At 45.8% G+C, this 12,339-nt stretch overlaps 1 protein-coding gene across 1 annotated transcript in view; it reads right to left on the bottom strand.

Moving 5' to 3' along the window:
* The window catches only part of LOC137344571 (uncharacterized), an 88,495-nt gene extending 78,720 nt beyond the window's left edge, over positions 1-9,775 (bottom strand). The window contains exons 1-2 of the mRNA XM_068007623.1: positions 9,740-9,775; positions 8,869-8,958 (exon numbers count right to left, since the gene is read on the bottom strand). The gene's annotated coding sequence lies outside the window, so the exon portion shown is untranslated. The remainder of the gene's footprint in view (positions 1-8,868; positions 8,959-9,739) is intronic.
* Between the last annotated feature and the right edge of the window lie 2,564 nt (positions 9,776-12,339).

Below are 12,339 nucleotides of genomic sequence, written 5' to 3'. Positions count from 1 at the left end.
TAAAAACCATCTGCCCCCAGCAAATTTTCTGCTAAAGCTAATTGAATAAAGACCACACATGAAAAATCTTACACGACGATAATTAAGCAAATGAGGGAAACTATTTTTTAAGCTCAGTAAGTGTATGGTGTTGGGGACAATAACTGGGGCGAGATGCAGGGGTTGCGGGGCTGCAGGACGCGAGGGCCAGGGTACAGGAGCTCTGCAACCACAGAGATTTATTAGAATTCACTTGGCCTGAGAGACATCTCTCATTCTAAGCTGTGATGTACCTCAGTTGGGAGTCAGAGAAACTTTTAGGAAAATGGGAAAGTAGATCTTAGATAGCTATATATTTAAAGTCTTACATCTGTGCGCACTTCTTGTGTAATGGAAAGGAAGATTGATTATATCTTCGGCCCGAGCTGTGCCAGATGCTAGTAGACGGTGCAAAGCGGAAAAACATGATCCACTGCTCAGCACTATCATCCCCGAGTGCGACCCTGTCACTCATAATCCAGGACTCCTTCCTTCCTTCCTCCGAAAGATTAAGGAACAAACGAACTCCACGAGCTCAAAAGACAAGTGGCTCTTCTCATCAAAAGAAAGGATTACAAGCCCATATCGGTTCATTTATTTTTAGCAGGTCATTTTGAAAATGTCAGTTATTGTTTAAAACGGGAAATATTCCATCTGTTTTATTGTTGGTATAATGTTCACAGACCTTAAGGGGGGTGAATTTCCACAGGGGCTTTTCTCCAGTCCGTGCGCCATGACAGTGGCAGAAGAGACATGGAAGCTCTGGGAAGAGGGCGGACAGCGCATTTGCGGCATTTTCCCGAGGTTTCCTTAGCCCTTCCGCCAAAGTTACGGTGGGCAAGCGGAAGAGTTGAGGGAAAACCTCAATGGAATCATTTAAGAAACAGTTGGACGCCATGGTGTTTGGGGGCGGGGGAGAGGGGAGGCTGAAGATTGATGGATAAGATGGACTGTATGACCTTCCTCATCTGTATCTGTGTGTACAAAGAGCATTACAGTGAGTTAATGGTTTCTATCATAACGAGGTACCCTTAAGTAATGAGTCATTATCAGAGAATGTGCTGTTATGGTAATAAAATACCATATCAAATGCTATTTAAAAACAGCCTTGGCTGCCCCAAAATGGAATTTTGGACCCTCTAACTTTACACAGGATTCATTTATAAGAGTTGGACAGTATTAATATCCACTAATCTGTTATGGAGGCTCTGGATCTTTAAAGAGGAGTGCAATTATACTGATTATTAGGAGCCAACCTTGGATACATTTCTTAAAATCAGCAATGACTAATCATTTAGCACAGTAAAAGCTAGGGCTAATGTTACCTAGAAAAATGTTGTTAGCTCTGGGGAGCAAGGTGGTTAAAGCAGAGTAGGTTAAAGGGAGACCTAATTGAGGTATTCAAAATTATGAGGGGTTTTGATTGAGGAAGTAGGAAGAAGCTGTTTCCTCTGGTCCTCCGGCAAGTGAGTCGGTGACCAGAGGTCACAGATTTAAAATAATTGGCAAAAGAGCTAGAGGGGAATTGAGGAGAAATTTTTTCACACAGTGGGTTGTTAAGATCTGGAACACACTCTGCCTGAAAGGGTGGTGGAAGCAGACTCCATAGGAACTTTCAAAAGGCAATTGGACATGTACTTGAAGAGGACTAATTTGCAGGGTTATGGGGAAAAAGCTGGGGTGTGGGACTAAATTGGGCATTTCTTTCAAAGGGCCGGCACAGGCATGACGGGCCGAATGGCCTCCTTCTGTGCTGTGAGATTCCATGTACGATCGACTCTCCCATGGACTCTACCTTGCTCACCTAATCTCCTGAAGGAAAGCTCTGCAAAAAGTCAAGAGATTAAGCAAGCAGATATTGAGAATATCGATCTAACCCCGCAAGGGCGATGTTGGCGACGAATGCCAGAAGTTTGACCGTTGTGCTCCCCCGCTCCTCCAGTGGCAAATTTACGCCATGATTTGCTGGAGAACCAATTAGAATACGCTGCAGCGAACATCGCGATGAGTCAGACGCGGTGCGGCCAATGTCCCAAGGTGCCGAGGATTATGTCCACTTACGTAAGTAGTAATTCAGGGGGACTTAAGAAGTTTTCCCCCCACCTAGACACACCCCCCTCCCGCCCCAAATCTATATATATTTTTAAAACTGCTATTATTCTCGCCTATAAATGTTTTACCTGGCACCAAGTGGACTTTCACGCTATAAGTTATTTTGCTAAGACAATATTCGCTGGACATCTTCTTGCTGACACCATGTGACATTCTGATCCTTTGCTCAACGAGGCACGAATTTTAATTAGAAGTTGCTCGACTGCTCGCCAGTGAGAGTAACCTCTGTAAAATGTGGTCAGTTGTTTGTGGTTTTTGACCTTTTATTAGTGACAAAAGCTCACTTTCAATTCTCCATATATTGCCAAAGTTTAATCACAGTTCGAAAAGTGCCAAAAACATTCCAAACCGGACAAACCCAGAAAGTGAATGCAGCTAACTTCAGTTTCTAATCGCATCGGAGCTAATCGGCCCAGAATATGCTGTAACTGGTCAACGTACGACACCCACCGTTAATTAGACTGTCCCTTGCTCGTTTAATCGCCGTGATATTTTGCGTTGTAAGTTGCTGAAAGTGGGTGGTGGAAATGGTGCAGGGGCCTCCACAGGGCGTCTGGAATCTGAGTGAACAGGGCAAGCAGCTGTGTATCTCCTTAACCAGTCAGATTGAAGGATTGTGAAACGAACAGCGCAGAATCTGAACCAGGAAGTGTAATTTAGAAGAGTGAATTCAATGTCAATTCAGGTACAGAAAGGGAGGGAAAGAAAGATTGGATTAAGAGAGAGAGAGAGAGAAAAAAAGAGAGACACAGAAAAAGTAAAAAAAATTGTTTAATAAAAACTCCAACAATTAAAAGTTGTGATGTGGAGAGGCCGGTGATGGACTGGGGTGGACAAATGTAAGGAATCTTACAACACCAGGTTATAGTCCAACAGTTTTATTTGAAAATCACAAGCTTTCGGAGGCTTTCTCCTTCGTCAGGTGACCTGACGAAGGAGAAAGCCTCCGAAAGCTTGTGATTTTCAAATAAAACTGTTGGACTATAACCTGGTGTTGTAAGATTCCTTACAATTAAAAGTTGAAGGACACTTATAATAGTTAGTTAATTTTCAGTGCCAGAAAGGTTGACTGGCAGTGATTAACACTTATCACACTGTTGAAAGTGTACTTTGACTGAAATGGACAAGCCCTAACTTTCTGTGACAGGTTTAGTTCCACCATCCAAGTGCAGGAACTTCTCGCCGTTCAACGCATTTGAATGGTGAGTCAGACGGCGAGATGCCATTTTCGGGAAGCTAACGGCCGAGCAGCGCATCTTCGACAGCAACTTTCAGATCTTCACGTTTAACTGTGCATCTGCCCTCGCCTGAAGCTGCTGTGTGATTCGTGCATAAATAACGACGAGCGCTGTTAGCCTCTGTGCATTCTCTTCCGATTGATCTTGTGTGCACTAAGTGTGGATAATGAGGCATCAGAAGCAACCAACTTGAATAAACACATAAGTCAGGCTGCTCCAGGTCTCCAGAGCCATTATATTTCAGTCTAAGTGGCAGCAGTTTGAACGCTGGCATAATTGCAGCAAGTTTTGGAATCTTTGGAATTCTCTACCCCAGAGGGCTGTGGATGCTCCGTCGTTAATTATATTCAAGACTGAGATCGATAGATTTTTGGACTCTAAGGGTATCAAAGGATATGGGGATCGGGCGGGAAAGTGGAGTCGAGGTCAAAGATCAGTCATGATCTGATTAAATGGCGGAGCAGGCTCGAGGGGCCGTGTGGCCGACTCCTGCTCCTATTTCTTATGTTCTTATTTGCAATCGCCATTGTTTTTAAAAGGGGTGAAGGCGCAGCTATGATAATTAGCTGTTCAACTTTTCTTTTGGAGAGGGTCGCGATGGAGTAGCACAAAAGTAATGGCATAAGTCACTCATGCCATAATTTCCTGGCATAATGGCATATGCTGTATGGTGCCAGTTCTCAGCAAATTCAGGCCCGTGTTTTCACCATTTCAACCCTAGCACAGGAGCATCATTTGATCATCATTCTCCATACTTTAAACATCCACTCCTAACCAAATATTTGTCAAGTTCACAAATTGTTTTTGCTGGGAATCTATTCCACATATCACAATAACAATTCTACAGGGGCGGAAACATCCTTCTAATCCTGAGCCTTGTTGGAAACATGGGGCTCGATTTTCGCACCCCCGATCGGGTGCGTTCGTGGCGAGGGGGGGGGCTGTGAAAATCGGGGATTCCCGGGGCGGGACGGGAGCCCGGCTCCAACCTGCCCACTTCCGGGTTCCCCAGTGACGCGCTGACATGCGCGCGCAGCCCCCTCATGTGGGACTCCCGCCGGCAATTAAAGCCGGCAGGGTGCCACTTAAAGTACTTAAACAGGTATTTCAGGTCGTTTACAGACCCGATTGACCTGATATTTAAGGAGGGGTGGGATTTTGAAATGAACTGAGACTGTTTCCCGTACTGGGGGAAACGCTCCCAGTTCAAATGGACGTATTGCAGCCATCAGCCTGTGGCAGCTGCAAAGGTCCATTTGACAGGTGGGGGGGGGGCGGAGACCCTCACTCATTGCAGGAGGCCACTCTGTCACTTTGGACAAAGTTTGGCCTCCACCACCCTCCTCCTAACAATAAAATTCACCAACTTGCAACCTCAACCCCGGTGTCCAGACACATGTACCTACCTTGCAGACCCCCTCAAAATGTACATCTTGTGGATGGGGGCCACCGTAGCTGCAGTCATGATCTCCTCGGAGGGTGAACAGCCTCACCAGCCTCGCCGTCCACGCCGTCCACCTCTGACACGTGGAGCTCCACAACACAGTGCTGTGACACATCCACCTGCACAGCAGGAGGGAGGGCAACCGCAGAGAGAGATGCGTCGCAGAGGGCACTACCCTCGCCACAGGGTCCACAGACCGAGGCTCATCTTCCTGGACCTCTCTGAGCAGCAGTGCACACGGAGGCTCAGAGTCACTCGACATGTAGTCGTGGACATCTGCAGCCTCCTTCGTGCCGAGCTGCTCCCGGCTGGCCCGAGCACCATCTTCTTACCTGTCGCTGTCAAAGTCACCACTGCCCTCAACAACTTCTCCTCCACATCCTTCCAGGGTGCCACCGGGGACATCGCCAACGTCTCTCAGTCGTCTGCACAAAGGAGCCCTGAAAATACACCTACACCCATTCTGCAGTGACACAATGGGTGGCATCAGTTGTGGGTCTTCATAGTGATCCTCAGGAAAGGGCATTATTGCACAAACCAGACAAGATTCGCAAAGACGTGGCAGTAGTGGTGACAATATAAAGTTTTATGTGAGTTGATCAGAAATCAAATATAGGTAAACACCATGACAAACCCACAAACACCCTTGTGCATCTCCTTCATGCTCACGACACGTTTGCCTTACGCTGCCTACTGCACATATGTGATGCATGCCCGGTGGCTGCAGCACAGGTAGTGGCAGGTTGAGCGAGGCTGACCGTGAGAGAGATGCATGAGAGGGTGAGTATGAGATAGAGCCATGAGATTGTATGAGGATTGGGTTGAGTGGTAGTGGTGGGATGAGTACTGGCGAGGTGAGTAAGTGCAGGTAAGATGAGGATGAGCTTTGAGTGGGTGTGAGGGGTGATGTGACAGAGTATGTTGGCAGTGCAGAAGGAGATGTGGGGTGGGGGCGGTGATGTGGCAGACGGAGGGTAGGGGAATGACTAAGTGTACTCACTTCAGCTGACCTACTTAGATGATTGCAGCGCCTCCTGCACTGTATGCAGGTGGGCGATATGTTGGTGGTGCTGGTGACCTCCTCTGCCACCTCAAGCCAGGCCTTCTTGGTGGCAGAGGCAGGCCGCTTCCTCCCGCCCGCCGGGGGGAAGATCTCTGTCCTCCCCCTCCTCCTCACCCCATCCAATGATACCTGGAGTGAAGCATCATTAAACCTGGGAGCAGCCTTCCCCCTGTCTGCTGCATGCTGTAATTTTTCCTATTTTCTGCAGCATCAGTCAGTGGAGGACTGCCCCTTTAAATAGGGCTCCTCCAGCTGACAGTCTATGCTGTGCATGCGCAGTCCGCCCACTGCGCAGCTTTCCAGCGCGAAACCCGGAAGCACAGGTAAGTGGATCCAATTAGCCTGCGATTCCTTGCGGAGCACCCCGAATTCACTGGGTGCGTTACCCACGCGACCTGTACCTCGTTCCTCACAATATTCTTTTCTCCAATGAAAGAATAGTGAGTGAGGGGAACAATCCATTAAATACATTGGATGGATAGATGCGAGGTGAGATTTAATGTGGAGAAGTGTCATGTGATATAGTTTGGGAGGAAGGTTAAGGAGAGAATGTATTCACTAAATAGTTAAACTTTAAAAGGAGTACAGGAGCTGAGATTTTAAGAGGTTCAAATACACAAATCTGTAAAAGTGGGGGACAAGTAATTCAATATGTTTCCTTTTTATCTAAAAACACAATTCTGCTCCAGGGCTCTGGCGTATACTGCCCATGGAAAATATATACTTTCAATTGCACAAGAAGCCATTTACAAAACAAGACCATCCTGTAATTTCCTCCAATCCAAAAAAGGTTGTAACAAACAGTCGGAGGAAGAGACAAAAATTATCCTTGTACTGGTGTACTTGCCCAGACAAGCAGAAATATGAGTAAATTGGGCATGTAGCTTCAGCCTGTCGGGAGAACCAGAATGTTTTTTTCAAGCATGGCAATCTTACATTATGGATGCATTTTGAAACTCTGACCAACTTCCTCCTGCAGGAACACCAATGAACTTGACCAGTGCTAAATGGAGAACAAACATTAGAAAGTAACCGATATGGGGAAGAATTTCTGTGGCTGTTCTCCTGATCTCCCACAATGGTTTTGGCGGACGATCGGTGGAAACCATGGAGAAATTCCCTCCCTAAACCCCTCTGCCTCTCCACCACCCACTCCTCCTTTAAACCTACCTGTTTGATGAAGCTTTCGGTCATCCCTCCTGACATCTCTTTTTTGTCTGATTACACCTCTGTGAAATGCCTTGCGACATTTTTCTACGTTAAAAGGAACATAGGAGTATTAGGAACAGGAGTAGGCCATTCAGCCCCTCAAGCTTGCTCCGCCATTCAATTAGATCATGACTGATCTGCACCTCAACTCCACTTTCCTGTCTTTGCTCCATATCCCTTGATACCATCACCCAACAAAAATCCATCGTACTCAGTCTTGAAAGCTCCAATTGTCCGAGCATCTATAGCCTTTTAGGGAGAGAGTTCTAAATTTCTTCCACCATGTGTGAAAAAGTGCTTCCTGATTTCGCTCCTGAATGGCCCAGCTCTAATTTTAACATTATGTCCCCTTGCTCTTAATTTCCTTCACCAGAGGAAATAGTTTCTCAGTACCTACCCTACCACATCCTTTTAAACACTTCGATCAAGTCACCCCTCAATTTCCGACACTCAAGGGAATACAAGCCAAGTTTATGCAGCCTAGCCTCATAATTTAACCCCTGAAACCCCAGCATCATTCTGGTGAATCTACGATGCACCCACTCCAAGGCCAATATATCCTTCCTGAGGTACAATGCCCAAAACTGAGTGCAGTATCTCCAGATGGGGTCTGACCAAGGCTCTAAACAACTGAAGCATAACTTCCTTTATTTTGTATTCCAGCCCCTTTGAGATAAAGGCCAACATTCCAATAGCTTTTTTGGTTGCTTTTTGTACCTGTTTACTGGCTTTTAATGAATTGTGTCCTTGGACTCCCAAATCTCTTTAGTCTCTAGTTTCTCACCATTTAGAACATACTCTGATTTATCTTTCTTGGGTCCAAAGTGGATAACTTCACATTTGCCCACATTGAGCCCCATTTGCCATAGTTTTGCCCACTCACTTAGTCTGTCTGTGTCCCTATGCAACTTCCTGCACTACTTACTGTCCCCCCCTAACTTAGTGTCATCTGCAAACTTGGATATACAACTCTCTACTCCTTCATCCAAGCCATTAATAAATATGGTGAAAAGTTGAGGCCCCAGAACAGATCCCTGGGGAACACTTGTTACATCCCACTGATCAGAGTGGCAACCCTTTATCCCAACACTCAGTCTCCAACCTCCCAACCAATCTCCATCCCAAGTCAAAAGGCTACCTCTAATTCCATGCGTTCTCATTTTTGCTAATAATCTCTTATGTGGAACCTTATCGAATGCCTTCTGGAAGTCCATGTGGATAACATCCATAGACACTCCCTTGTCTACCTTTTATTGATCGCCTCGGTAAAAAAGATTAGTCAGACATGACTTAGCCTTAGCAAAGCCATGTTGGCTCTCTCTGATCGGCTCATATTTGTTCACATGCTCAGTCACTCTATCCCTAATGATAGATTCTAATAGTTTCCCCACATCTGGCATTAAATGGACGGCTGCCTAAACCAGGCATTGGGCCCCTTGATAATGTTAATGAGGAGCCTAATGCCTGTTGAAAGACCCCTCTATAAAATCAGTTACCTATGAGTGGGGCAAGCCTCGGGCCTATCTGCTCAGGATTCTTCAGAGGCCTAACTAAAAGTAAATTATTTTTAATTTTAAAAAAAACCTCTCTGTGGAGCCAAGAGGAGCAGGAATGCTCCTCCCTCCCCCACCCCGATTCCACAGTTCTCAGAATGGCCCGCTCCAACCCCCCCCCACTTCCTAGGACTTATCTGAGGTCCACGGCCGGTTAGGCAGGCAGCCGGAAATTGCTTTTTCTTGTGGAGCGAGCTGCCTGGAGAGGTTCAACTGGCGCCAGCAGCTCACCCCGAATATGTTGATTAGGCCCAAGCAACGATTCCTGTCGATCCTCGGGCGTCTTGGTTTGGACGTGCAGTTGTGCTGCGCAGGCAACCCCTGTCAAACATGTTAAAGCAGCTTCTTGTAAATGGCCACAGTGCACGTCAACAACTTTAATGACTCAGGAAATTCTAATCAACACCTTAAAGGCACTCTCGCATAGTGCAGAATGCAGTGCGAGAACAATTCATTTCTTATCTCTGGAACTCGGCCAAACGCTTTGCCTGATACAGGATACCGTGGTATCCAGACAATGATTGATTCATCTGAAGGAGTCCGGTCATCTTCTGGGGTGGAACAACTCGTCTCACGAGAAAAGCAATATTTTACAGTGTGGGGGACAGATCTCAAAGCACCAATTCATCAATAGTGCAAGGCTTTTTTGCCATTTGGAATTGATTTTATTTTAGCTAAGCTTGAGAAAAATCCTACTATGTAGAATATTGATGCTGCACTGTCATGTGCGTCATGGTCTTAAGTGTCTGGTGTGATGACCACACATATATTTATTGTCTTGCATCGTAGCCTCTCATTTCTACCCTGATCATGGTTGAGTCTAATCCATGATTAACAGCAACCTTGGACATGGTCCCGTGTTTCACCGAGCTAATCATTACCAAAATGAATTGCCTCCGCTCCACAAACTACGAACTACAGTCCTTTCCCCTTACTGACAGTGTGTGCTTTTTCTTTACTAACTTATTACCTCCAAAGAGAAAACAATCTTCCTAAAAAAAAATCTTTCGACAAGATTCAGGTGGGCGGAGGAGGCAAGATGGGAGCATTCCTGCTCCTCCCGACCCCGCAACGAAAGTTTTAATTTAAAACAAAAGCTTACCTTAAATGGCCTCTTCTGGTCTGGGATCCTCTTTCCATTGTCTTACCTGTGGGAAAGACATGACAGCTGCCCCCCTCAGACCACAGTTAAAATTGCAGACAGGGCCCGATGACGTGATCAGACCGCGATCTGCATGTTTAAGGAAGGACCTTGCTGCCTGCTCAGAAGAGCAGGTTAAAAACGAAGTCAGCGGGATCCATGCAAGAAGTCGGCGGGTAAATCACCCGGCCAATTTTAACTTGCCGCCCATCCAGTTTCTGCCAGGGCAGGTAGGGTTAAAATCACCCTTTTTGCATCTGAATCCTGATTTGACAATACAAAAAACAGTTACTCTGCGGCTTGTGTATAACTTGTATAAAGTTCAGTCTATGCCGGATCTGGCTGGACTACATCAAACTCCACCTGGCCTTGTTCTCCTCTGCCAAATCCATCCACTAATTTACGATTATCCTGGAGAGCAAAGATTACCACTGGCTCCCTTTCTCCACTACCAACTGTCTACTTAAACTTGTTAAAGGTGAGGGTGTAGGGGGCAGGGGGGACAAGTGCGAGGGCCTCATGAACTTCTGTGTCATCAAGTAAAAGGCAGTCCGTTCAGCTGCCTCTCCTGTCCTCCTCTTCCCCTTACCCACCAAACCAAACCTCTCCCCTGTTCACACCCCATTCTAGTCCTGAATTCCCCCCTTTCTCTCTAGTTTCTCTTCCATCTCTCCCCATGCCCTTTCCAAGCTCATTTAGTCCCAAAGGCTCAATTAGATCACCCAATTTCCTTCCTGGCCCCCACGCTAGCTGACCTTTTAAATGGTTCTTTCTCGGCAGGCACTGTCCATTGTAAACGGTTCCTTCTCCGCAGACACTGCCCATTGTAAACAGTTCCTTCTCCACAGACACTGCCCATTGTAAATGGTTCCTTCTCTACCAATGCAGTCCATTGTAAACGGTTCCTTCTCTACCAATGCAGTCCATTGTAAACGGTTCCTTCTCTACCAATGCAGTCCATTGTAAACGGTTCCTTCTCTACCAATGCAGTCCATTGTAAACGGTTCCTTCTCTACCAATGCAGTCCATTGTAAATGGTTCCTTCTCTACCAATGCAGTCCATTGTAAACGGTTCCTTCTCTACCAATGCAGTCCATTGTAAACGGTTCCTTCTCTACCAATGCAGTCCATTGTAAATGGTTCCTTCTCTACCAATGCAGTCCATTGTAATTGGTTCCTTCTCTACCAATGCAGTCCATTGTAAATGGTTCCTTCTCTACCAATGCAGTCCATTGTAAATGGTTCCTTCTCTACCAATGCAGTCCATTGTAAATGGTTCCTTCTCTACCAATGCAGTCCATTGTAAATGGTACCTCCTCGACAGACACTGCCCATTGTAAATGGTTCCTCCTCTGCAGACACTGCCCATTGTAAATGGTTCCTTCTCTACCAACGCTGTCCATTGTAAATGGTTTCGTTTCTGTAGGCACTGTGATCCACTTTTATTGCGCTCTAGTATTTAGACAAGACTTATCATAATTGGTCTTGGAAAACTTGTATGATTGGCATATTTAATCCTGTAACACCCTCTCACTAAGGTCTTAAATAGCTCTCAATTAGACTGGCACTTTACTGCCTGGTGGAAAACATGTTCATGCACTATAATTACAACCCATTTTCTGCTTAATACAAATCATGCTAAAGACAAACAAGAAATCAAGCTTATTGGTTGGTATCTCAAACTACGCATATCAGAAATTGAAAAGCTCTGGGTCCCTCACCAACTTCAGCGTGCCATGTGGGGAGCAAAATTCACTGTTGTACAGATTAATTTTGAATTGGGTTTGATTAGGTTTGTATTGTAGTCCTGGGGGGAGGGGTGAGCTTGATCAAAGACAATTCAGTTCAAATGCATTTCACTTCTGCAAGAGGAGAAATCATGCTACTGTATGTGGTTGGCTGTGAAGATGACAGGGTTACTTCAATTGGCAGCTTGCTGCCCAACATTGACCCTCTCTGGGCATCAGCTGGACGCCAGAAACTCACCTGACCATCAGTTACAAATTTCAGCAGAGGGCTAAAATGAATTGTCTACGACTGAAGGGGTCAATGATCTTTAAAAATACATATGTGGGAACTCCTACTCGCTACTGTTGGCTCTCTGACTGAGACAGACCAAATACAAAGGCTGAATATCATTTGGACAAAACTCCATCAAACTCTCAAACCCTGGGAGAGATTTGGCAGCAACCTCCATGTAATAAAGATTTAAGTTTCGGCTTGATCCCTGACTTGTTTCCATGGCTCCCACAGCTCTTTGTAATGTTTACATAAGCCATGTGCATGAACCGGGCTTTTTTTTAAGGGAATTGGCAGTTTCCAAGCAACTTCTATTGAATGCGCCCAGCACCCCTCAGTATCTAGTCTTTGATCTCAACAGGAGCAGGATGAAGGTCTCCTGTTTAACCGAGAACAGCCATAAACTGCTTTGGAAACTCGCAGCCTTTCACAACCGGGGTCAAAATTTCCTCCACTAATTACCTTTCCACAGCTACTCTTGGTAAATAGGAAACAACAACTTGTATTTACATAGAGGTTTTAATGTAGAAAGATGGCCCAAC

The sequence above is a fragment of the Heptranchias perlo genome, chromosome 27, assembly GCF_035084215.1.
Source record: "Heptranchias perlo isolate sHepPer1 chromosome 27, sHepPer1.hap1, whole genome shotgun sequence".
Lineage (NCBI taxonomy): Eukaryota > Metazoa > Chordata > Chondrichthyes > Hexanchiformes > Hexanchidae > Heptranchias > Heptranchias perlo.
The sequence above is the reverse complement of the archived record's forward strand: the minus strand, read 5'-3'. Positions and strand labels throughout refer to the sequence as shown.